Genomic DNA, 11,240 nt, shown 5'->3' with positions numbered 1-11,240 from the left:
AGTATGATATGACAGTACAAGATATATGGGGTATGAGCAGTAGTAACATTGGCAGCAATAGTTGGTCATTAGTGCAGATATGATACAGGTACAGGTGAAGGTAGCAATAGAGGTTATGAATGAGGTAAGACATGATAAGATATATAAGTACAATGAATATGAGGTAAGAGTCATGAGGCATGATATGACATAAATAGATATGAATACACTATAGAATGTTAAGTGGCTGAACAAAAAAAATACCAATTCAACACCCACAAGCTAGTTTACACAGCACCAGGTTACAACCAACCATCAAGGTGGCTCCTGGCCTATTGTTTAGGTTGATGGGCCATCAGACCTGGTTCCTGGCTTTTTTGTGTCTTGGAACCAGAGCTCTTACACTCTGATTGTTTGTTTTTGAAATAAATGACATGAAATGACATTGCTTGAACGTGTACCTATTTGTCTCTGTTTTGTTACCGACTTTCAACCACGAGAATGAGTAAAATCTTTAATAAGAGTCTCAACAACGTTTATAGGCTACGTGTAGCTATTTGTTTTGTCTTTGTGAGTCAACAACGTATATGTCTCATATGCGCCCGTCTCTGTGCAATTCTGTACCGACTTTCAACCACGAGAATGAGTAAAATCTTTAATAAGAGTCTCAACGTCTCATATGCGCCCAAAGTGTCGACTCTCGCCCACTCGAATTGTGCCTGATTCGCGTGAAGCGAATGGCGACTCTCGCACATGCGAATTGTACCAATTCTGAAGCGAATGGCGACTCTCGCACATGCGAATTGTACCAATTCCCAGCTTTGGCCTTACCTGTGGTGACTGCATCCAGGTGGGCCACCATTGAGTGGATCAGCTTGCCTGGAACAGGAGAAGAACACAGTGGCATTTCAAAATGGTTTGCTATCAATCGTACGCTAGTCTCATGTAACACATTACAATGGCAATAGTCATACACCAGACTTACATTAACATCAACACAGTAAAACATGTCCAGACATAACTATGGTGACGTGAACTCAATATGGTTGGGAATGATTACATGATTGTCAAGCTGTCTCCAGATTGTGTAATCGAAATTTATAAATCACATCTGGTGACGCATTGAACAAGACTATAATACCTACCTAAAGGTGACTTTGCACTACAGGAACTCTTTTCAACTTGTGAAAACGTTTACAGGAATGTTTTTTTGGTAAAAAAAATAAAATAAAATGTTCTGGCATCAGTGGTTCCTTTAGATTCGTCAATGTTAATTTCACATAATTTGCACAGACACATGTTACTGACAGAAGTTTGCCGGAGTCGGTAATTGAACCCGGGCCGCTGAGTTACTAGTCCAGTGACGACCTAAGTGAGCAAAGTAGGATCCTTGAGCACACAAGAAAAACTTAAAATAGCCATAACGCTCGGAAGATTACAATCAAAAGTGACATGCCAAAAACAGCGAAATTAACTATGCCGCAAAAGCGTAACTAAACAAAAGGCTAGGAACTTACAAAACACGGACAAAAACCACAAGCCTAATTCCAGCGTGCTTTAACGACTGCGACTGGAGCTTTAACGACTGCGACTGGAGACTCGAGACAAGGAACTCTGTATCAGATTTCAAAACCAAACACGTAGCAATGAGCGGAAAACAAATGCAGGAAGTGAACATAGGGTACATGCAGACACGAGGGGAAAAGTATTTTTGGCGGCATCTCTGGACGGCGATATAGGACCATCAGGACAAAAACTTCACGACACCTCAATAGTTTTTTCCCCCAAGCAATAGCCCTCATAAACAACTCTTGCACATGAGCTTTATGGCTCCTCCCAGCACTTTATTTATTTAACTTATTTAACATTTCTATTATTGGACTACCTCCATGATCATACTGGTACTTTCTTGTATTGCGTCCTGTATTGTCCCTTTGTTCTGTTCTATGTTCTATTTGTAATGCTCCAGCCTGCATGGAGAATACCAATCTAAATTCCTAGTACCTGTGTACATGGCGAAATAAAGAAATTGAAGATTGAATTGAATTGAAAAGTTATGTATGTAATGCTGAACCCTGGCTGTAATCGCGGATCTTGTTCAATCAGATTTGTGCAGGCGCTTTGTTAGCATGATATGAATTTTAAGACAAAACTATTCAGTGAAAAAGTTTACTTTAGTAGATGAGGGGGGAGGGGAGACAGTCATGCCTGAAGAACGCACACACCTTAGGTGTTGTGGTATTATGCCCAATATGTACATGCGTCACCGCAGGTGTGGTGAATGCAGGTACTAAACCTGTTTAACTAGATAGCAATAGCTTCACATTAGATAACTAAGAGGAAGAAAAAACAGTTCTGTCATTTAGCTTCACTAGGTTTCGTAATGAGCTTGAGACGCAAACACATTCAGCGGTAAAAGTAAGTCTGTGTTATACTGTAATACCATAAGTGCAACTGGTGGTGGGTCTACAATTCATCTGCTTCTTAATCTAAACTGAGTCGATCTGTGATGTTGCTCTTGATAAGTTGAACCGAATCATACAGACCTTTCTTCCTTGTGTCGGACTTCTTTTTATTTTGAAGCTTGATATTTCATCTTATTGAGATGCACAAAGAAGACTGAGGTAAGCATGAGTGTGACGTTTGAGGTGGTTTTAGATTTCATGACCTGACAAGTCTCTGAATGGGTCCTTGAACGACAGCTTGATTTTGATTTCAGAATCACGGTAGGCTGTAGGGATGCAGTGATACAGTGGGCCCATGGTTCATTACGTTTCAATTTTTTAAGCCACAGAAACGCTACGGTTTTGGCATCTTTATATTTAAGAAAAGAATACAATCACCAATTAACTATTTATGAACTATTGAACTATTGACAATTATCTATATATTTTGCCTATAGACAAAACATGGCAACATGACTGACCAGATCTTGCTTTGCTGCTGAAATGTGTGTGGGAGGAGATACTGTAACACGGTTGCTATTTTTATTAGGTGATTTAATCCCGAATACCGAAGGCCATTGGCCATCATTAAACATCATTATCATAAGTTAGCTTGTTAGTGTCATTGTATGATAATTTTGTAATTTTGTCAACATGAAACAACAATAAACAAACAAATATAAAATATAAAATAAACTTGACTAACCAATACATTTGTGGTAAGGTTTTCCATTGCTTTGGGAAAATCATCCTGATAGATTTTCCATGACACCCTTCTGTCCTTACATTTAATGGTTCAGTCTAATGTAGATGCTTTCCCACAGACCCAAACACCCCTCTGTCTCTACATTGAATGGTTCAGTCTAATGTAGATGCTTTCCCGCAGACCCAAACACCCCTCTGTCTCTACATTGAATGGTTCAGTCTAATGTAGATGCTTTCCCGCAGACCCCACCACACCACAAAGTTCACACGAATTAATTTGTTTTACCAGTTGGAAATAGGTTTTGACTCCAGGTATTACATGGGGTTCAGAAAGAGTCATATGCAAATATCTCAAAGTTTCCTGCTAAGGGCTCAATCTGTTGATGAATTCGCTTCTGTGCTTAAGTGACTGCAGTTAAGGCCTTTGTCGACTTTTTTCACTATCTTTGTAGGATGAAAAAGTGGAATTCAGTCCAACGTCCAATAAGTCAAAGGGTAAATTGATTGAGTTCACTGAATTATGATTATGTGCTTTCATAAACAACTTGGGAACAAAAAATTCTTTGAGTACAAGCCAAACATGAAGCAGTCAAACAGGTTTGTGTATGTGTGTTATTGTGTCGTGTGTCATGGTAGGAGCAGGGGCGGTTTTAGCAAATTGGAGGCCCTGGGCAAAGAACAATGTTGAGGCCCCCCTGGTTAATTAGCAATAAAAAATCGGAAATACGACGAGGTCTCCTGGTGGCCGAGTCCCTGGGCAACTGCCCGGTTTTCCCGTTCGTCCGTGCCGCCCCTGGGTAGGAGCTCAATCTTTGTTTGAGAGCAAACTTCAGAGGTTGTTACTTGTTACCATGGAGCAAACCTCTCCTTACCGTTTTAAAGGCAAATGTGTTTATGCGGTAAATTTGAAAAAAGAAAAAGAGATTTACACAGAATGATTCCCATACACCGGCACCCATATTCAGTGAATGTGGAGATAAAGAGATACAATGCCAACAGGCTCACCAAGACCAGTAGGGGTGTGTTATCTTTCTCTGGAACTCTTAGTCATAACATGAGTCACGAATCCTGAAAAGCTAGTTACGTAAAGGACAAATGCAGTGGAACAACAGGGATTTTAAATGCCATTCTATTACAGTACAATTTTTGTCAAATTCAGCTATTTTTCTCCTCATGGCCCTTAAAGTAAAATTGGTACCAGCCTCACATGGGCACCGAAATAATGTAGGTACTGTAATAGTCGTTATGCTACCGGAGGAGGAGTTAAGCTTACAGAAACACAGAACACACGTTCACTGTTTATTACAACTTATAGTTAAATACATACAACCTGACCACCCTGGAATGGACGTCCAACTAGGGGGTCTGTATCAAATTTATTTTCAATTTCTCTCTGTGATATTTCATAAAGCTTTGCTGCTGAAATGTGTGTGGGAGGAGACATTGTAACAGAGTTCAAGAAAATGTTTACTTGAGTAGTTTGAGGGGGGAGGGGAGACATTCATATCTGAAGAACACACACACAACCTCAGTTGTTGTGGTAATTTGTATACATGCGTCACCGCAGGTGTGGTGTGATGCAGGTACTAAACCTGTTTAACCAGATAGCAATAGCTTCACATTAGATAACTACTTGGAAGAAAAAACAGTTCCGTAATTTAGCTTCACTGGGTTTCGCAAAGAGCTTGAGACACAAAAACATTCAGCGGTAAAAGTAAGTCTTTGTTATACTGTAATACCATAAGTGCAACTGGTAGTCAAACTTTATCAGTGCAATGAGAGATTGTGAGTTATCAGTGGCAGTTTTTGAACAGTAGCTGGAGCTCTTATATTCATTGTTTCAAATCAGTGAGGTTTCCTTGAATCTATTCCTCTATATCAGTCTTGAATTCTTGTACTTACTTATTAGTGGTGGAGCAGTCTTCAATTTGTGTAAGACATCCAACCACCTAGTCAGTGGTAGAGCAGTCTTCCATGTGTGTAAGGCATCCAGCCACCTAATCAGTGGTGGAGCAGTCTTCAATGTGTGTAGACATCCAACCACCTTATCAGTGGTAGAGCAGTCTTCAATGTGTGTAAGTATGGAGGATTATCGGGGCCAAAACTAAATAAATAAATAACTAAATAAATAAATAAATGAATGGTTAAATACTTGGATAAATACATAATTAGATTTATTTATACCTACATTTATTTATTTATACTTACATATATTTATTTATACTTACATATATTTATTTATACTTACATTTCGTCATACATTTTGTCATACATTTTGTCAAACATTTTGTCATACTTACATTTTGTCATACATTTTGTCATACATTTTGTCATACTTATTGTCATACTTATTGTCATACTTATTGTCATACTTATTGTCCACGGTGTAACTTGCTTGCAGCAAAATAAATCCGTCATCCCCCGTCACCAAGTCAGGGGGCGGGTTAAAGCCTCTGATTGGTGGTTCAACTTGAATTGACTGCTTTTGACTAATTCAAGATGGCAGCACCCGGTGTGGATTAAATAAATGGAATATTGCATGCTACAGTAGTCGAAATGTTGGCTGTAGCTGAGGAGATGGAGGCAACTGCAATTCACATTGTTTTTAAAATCATATTGAGGGCTTCGCTGAGATTATATCAACGGTATCGGCCCTGACTGACACAGACATAGATGAAAATGTGTTCACGATCCTCAGCGAGATGGTATTAGATGAGGCTGAGTGATGGTCATACATCCTGGAGGTGGTCGTACTCTGTTTGATCTTCGGCTGGCACAATTGAACACTTCGCACTCTCTGGCCTGAAAATACAAGATATTGCGAACCTTTTTCGAGTGTCCAAGCGCACTATCAAGCGACAAATGCAGCAGAGTGGTATCAGGTATTAATAAGAGTAGACTGTGTCTGTGTCAGGGGTATAGATGTTCGGGATCTGGAGAAAGTAATGGGTAAACGTCCCTTGTCATGACTAAAAGGAGAGCTCCAACTATTAACTCTCTAGTCTGAGAGTTGTCATTTGTTGGGGAGCTGTGAGACTCTTTCTCTGAGACTGTTGTAACGTCATTACTGCTTGACTGTCACTATGTTTACAGTATTGTGCCCTATAAAAGATGGTCCTCCGGCCTTCAGAGCGGAGAGAGACATGATTGAGACCTAAGCCTGGTGTTGTGTGTTTTTTATTGTCAGAGGTCTGGGTTTCTCTCCCAATCTACAGATTGATAAACGTATTAAAATCCAGAACTCAACTGAACGTAGACCCCGTTTATACGGTGGGAAAACGTATATATTTTCATGCGGTTTGGCCTTTCATTTACGAGAAAAAACGGAGGTTTTATCACGGGAAACGATCATTTCTAAAAACTCCGGCCTAAGTGGAGATTTCAGGAAAACTCAGTTTTTGCGTGTGCACTGGGTCAAACGGAGTTTGCGTCACATATGCGCCTAAAATGCATTCGTGATGTGAGTGTCCTATATTTACTGTTTACTGATCATAGATGCTGTTAACGTAGTGCTCATTTATACGTTAATGCAAACGCAGGATTGCATTCTTTCAACCCTATAACTGAATCTCTCAACCCTTCCCCAGTGTGTGACTATTGGCTTTAACAATGGTATCCCCTGCACTTCCACCAGTGGACTACGAGTTTTACATTCCATCTTGTCTACCTGTTGTAGCCAAATAAACGTATAGGACATATCTAGGACTCATAGCCAATTTAATGGATTAGCAGCCTACTTATGCAAACCTACAGGTTTAGCATAGTTATGATGGCGTATATGCGGGTTCATGTAAACAGAACGTTTTTTGGAAAAAGACCTTGTGTGTACGACATTATTTTTGAACGGAAGGGCAGAAATATTCTCTATTCTGTAATTACCCGGCTATGTGTAAATGTGGTCTTACTCTTAGTCATCCGTTTATGAAGAGACGGACAAAACACTTTCTTCATCACTGGTGATTCAAAAACTGAGGACATAAGAACCATGCTACAGCGTAACATTCTAATAGCAGCCTGATGCAAACTATGGAAGAGATAGACGTGATGGGGTAACGACAGCGCTACGACCTGGCTACGACTACTACGGCCAGTGCACCCAGTAGGCCACATTAAACCCAACATTTCATAACACTACTAGAAATACTACTAGTTGTAGACGAGTTGAGTGCCTCTTAAATTAAGGATGCAGCCTCACGCAGCAGCTGAGGGTATGTCTTCTGGGACATTCTGGTATCTTGATTTATTTAAATAATGCTCAATAACTTTCATTAAACTAAATCTGGCGCTTGGCATCCATAAACGCCAAAATTCAGTATCCCTCGAGCCTGATCGACTGGTTGAGCCTGCCTGGTGTGTAACACCAATCAGAGGCTTTAACCCGCCCCCTGACTTGGTGACGGGGGATGACGGATTTATTTTGCTGCAAGCAAGTTACACCGTGGACAATAAGTATGACAATAAGTATGACAATAAGTATGACAAAATGTATGACAAAATGTATGACAAAATGTAAGTATGACAAAATGTTTGACAAAATGTATGACAAAATGTATGACAAAATGTAAGTATAAATAAATATATGTAAGTATAAATAAATATATGTAAGTATAAATAAATAAATGTAGGTATACATAAATCTAATTATGTATTTATCCAAGTATTTAACCATTCATTTATTTATTTATTTAGTTATTTATTTATTTAGTTTTGGCCCCGATAATCCTCCATATGTAAGACATCCAACCACCTTATCAGTAGTAGAGCAGTCTTCAATGTGTTTAATACATCCAACCACCTAATCAGTGGTAGAGCAGTCTTCAATGTGTGTAAGACATCCAGCCACCTAATCAGTGGTAGAGCAGTCTTCAATGTGTGTAAGGCATCCAACCACCTAATCAGTGCTGGAGCAGTCTTCAATGTGTGTAAGGCATCCAACCACCTAATCAGTGGTAGAGCAGTCTTCAATGTGTGTAAGGCATCCAACCACCTAGTCAGTGGTGGAGCAGTCTTCAATGTGTGTAAGTGTTAGATAAATTATATTAAGACGTTTATATGGAGGTAAATCCCATCATATTAAAAAAGGCAGTGCGCACAATGGAATCACCTAAAGTCCTTTACGAATGCAAGATGAGAATAAAAGGTTAAAAGAAGAAATCTTAACCAGGCTTATTAAAGAGTGTCAAGATCGGATTCATAGCATATAGCCTATCCACAATGTGTTATGGTGTTTGTGATTATGGACGCAGATCTATAAAGGAGGAAGAGAGTAGGCTAATAGCGCGTGTATGAGATGAAAGCAGTGTGACAGACCCGAGCACAGGGTGACAGTCTGTATGTGGGTGTGTGGCCACACAGTTTAGTCAAAATCATGGGATGGAAGATCATCACGCAAACCAACACAAAATGCAGATTAGGAAAACCCAATTACAAATCCAATGCAAAAATGTATTAATAAAAAAAAGTTAAATAAAACCTGCTAATCGTCTCATCAAGCAGAGGACAAAGTTCAGCGCACAATATTCCCATTCACATACCTGACAAGGAACTAACCTCAGTTGACAGAACAGGTGAACACAAAGAAAGGTGGCCAACACCATTTACCACAAAAGGGGTCACAAAGTAATTAAAGTGTCCTAGCCTCCTAAAGTTCTTTCAATCGGGTGTGTGCATGTTTGCATTTTTACAAGTAGTCCGCATGTGCGAGTCTTATGAGTCTCGCCCTGCGACCGACACAAGGAGCAAAAGGATTTTTTTTTTTTTTTCAAGATGACACAATATTGCTTGACATTTTCATAGTAAAGATAACTATTTTCTGTACAAACACTGATTTTTCTTTTTGTTCGGTAACTTCACTTGTATGGCTTGGTACAACGTCTATTGTTTTGAAAATCCAGTCTATGAACACCACTAGGGGCGTCGGTTTTTACCTTTTACATAGAAAGTTGCTATTGCTCATTATCAACGCAAAATATATAAAAACAAAAGTAGATTTGAGTTTAGCAAGGAAGGTTTTACCGGAGGACGATTGCATGCAAGAACATATCCGTCGTTTTTCATTGAGGGTAAGCATAATTAGTCAAAGTTACTGTTGTAATGTCCTATAGCCTACTAGAGGTTGTGATACCGTTTCGTGGACTGAATATGGAAGATTAAGAGGTTAGTAGTCAGAGATGACACGAAAGTTTTCACGGACTTGATGGGCCCAATTGCGTTATGCCACGCTGTAGATTCGGCCTACATTTGAATACCACATTTTCAGACCTTAACTGATTTGTCTTGACTAAAGTCAAATACATGTACTAGCCTATACATATAGTCTGTTATCCGAATCCATAGACTCCGCATAGATCATCCGCAGTTGTAATACGATAAGTCAATTTGAACATTTAGGGGAAAAAATGGCTTGAAGACTAGGAAGTGACATTTTTGTCAGTAGGTTTGTAAGCCTATGTAAAGACACATGTTAAACAAGCACTTACATGTTCATTTGTAAGCTGTGTGCCCATTGTAACGTGTCTTGTAAAACATTTTTGAGTAAAATCATTACGGTAAAAGTTCAGCTCTTCCGCTGCTCCATTCCATTGAAGACGAAACTAGCAATGGGAAGCTCGAGACAGGTGCCTCGACACTGACTGCGTCGGATAGTTTGTCTTGTTATCGTTTTCTAACTGCTCATAACTTTTTCCGTCGAGGTCAAAGATGTGAAATAGAATGAAGGACTAAGGAAAAGACAACTGCGGTGCTAAAATAATTCCACTTCACGTGGGTCTGGTCTAGGCTACTCATTATGCGAAGTTGTTATTGACGTTAGTTCATAAACTTAAGGAGGGGGAGTGAAAACATAAGCCCCTAGGCTACTGGTTGCGTTACAATTGCAAAACAGTTTACATATAAAATCTCAGACTGAATTTAACCATTTTGAAATTGCTCGAATTTACACCACCTGTCAGCTCTCCCTGTGACTAGCGGAACTGCGGTATGCATTGTTTTTTTTATGTACAGAAATATTCAGCCAGCCAACCTTACAAATCGCTCTCTTTCGCTCTGACTTTCTGAGTGTGTGGGTTGCGCAGATGAAACATTTGACAAACAGCTTATTCAGGCAAACTTTTCATGGGCGCAACCCACAAACTCAGCTCTGCAGCACATCCCACTAATACATGTTCCTTGCAAATGTGGCACCATTTGAAAGGGGAGTAAACAGGCTTTCCAACGGTATAATATGTATTGCCAAGAAGCATTGTTACAACAAAGAAATAATCTTCAAAACACAAATTTCCTTAGTTTCAGTATATTTTGGCACATTTTTCATGATGGGAGCAATGCAACCCACATACTCAGCTCTGATGCTCATCTCACCAACGCATGTTCCTTACAAATGTGGCACCATTTGAAAGGGAAGAAAACAGGCTTTCCAACGGTATAGGATTTATTGTCAAGAAGCATTGTTACAACAAAGAAATAATCTACCAAACACACATTTCCTTACTTTTTGTTCTATGTTTAGTTCAAACTAATGTCCATAGCTCAAAACTGTTTGTCACAAACAGAAAGTCGGTTTTGTCTACAGTTGATTTAAGCAGTGATGGTTTTAATAGTATAAGTGTTCTTACTTGAACCATACAAGTATTTCATTAAATAATAAGTCACATGTCTGTGTGCTGTTATTGCAGCATTTTTAAAATTTGTCTAAGGAATTACCAGTAATGGACACTGACTGTTGCCATGAGAACTTATGATTGTATACCATTTGCCATAACATTTAACCCAAATATTGTCATGTAAGTTTTCTGAAGGGGAGGAATTAAGTAAGGTGTTCATTTTCATCTTGATTTTCATTCTACTTCCTCTTACTTGTCATTCCAGTGCTTCCCCTGCTTCTGTCAACACGTCTGTTAATGGGGTAGCAGAAGTCGACCCCCAATCCGATTGGTCCACACGGCTGCTAGATGTAAGCACTTCATAACATTTTCATGAGAGAGAAAGCCACTCACACTGCTTTATGTGTGTCTTTCTTTCTCTCTCCATATCGATCTGTCAAGTTCCCTGTCTGTCTTTCTTTATTCATTTATTATTTTGTAGACACACAGGCCGGTGTCTACAGTGCCCTGC

The sequence above is a fragment of the Sprattus sprattus genome (genome assembly GCF_963457725.1).
Source record: "Sprattus sprattus genome assembly, chromosome: 1".
In the NCBI taxonomy this organism is placed as follows: domain Eukaryota; kingdom Metazoa; phylum Chordata; class Actinopteri; order Clupeiformes; family Clupeidae; genus Sprattus; species Sprattus sprattus.
The sequence above is the reverse complement of the archived record's forward strand: the minus strand, read 5'-3'. Positions refer to the sequence as shown.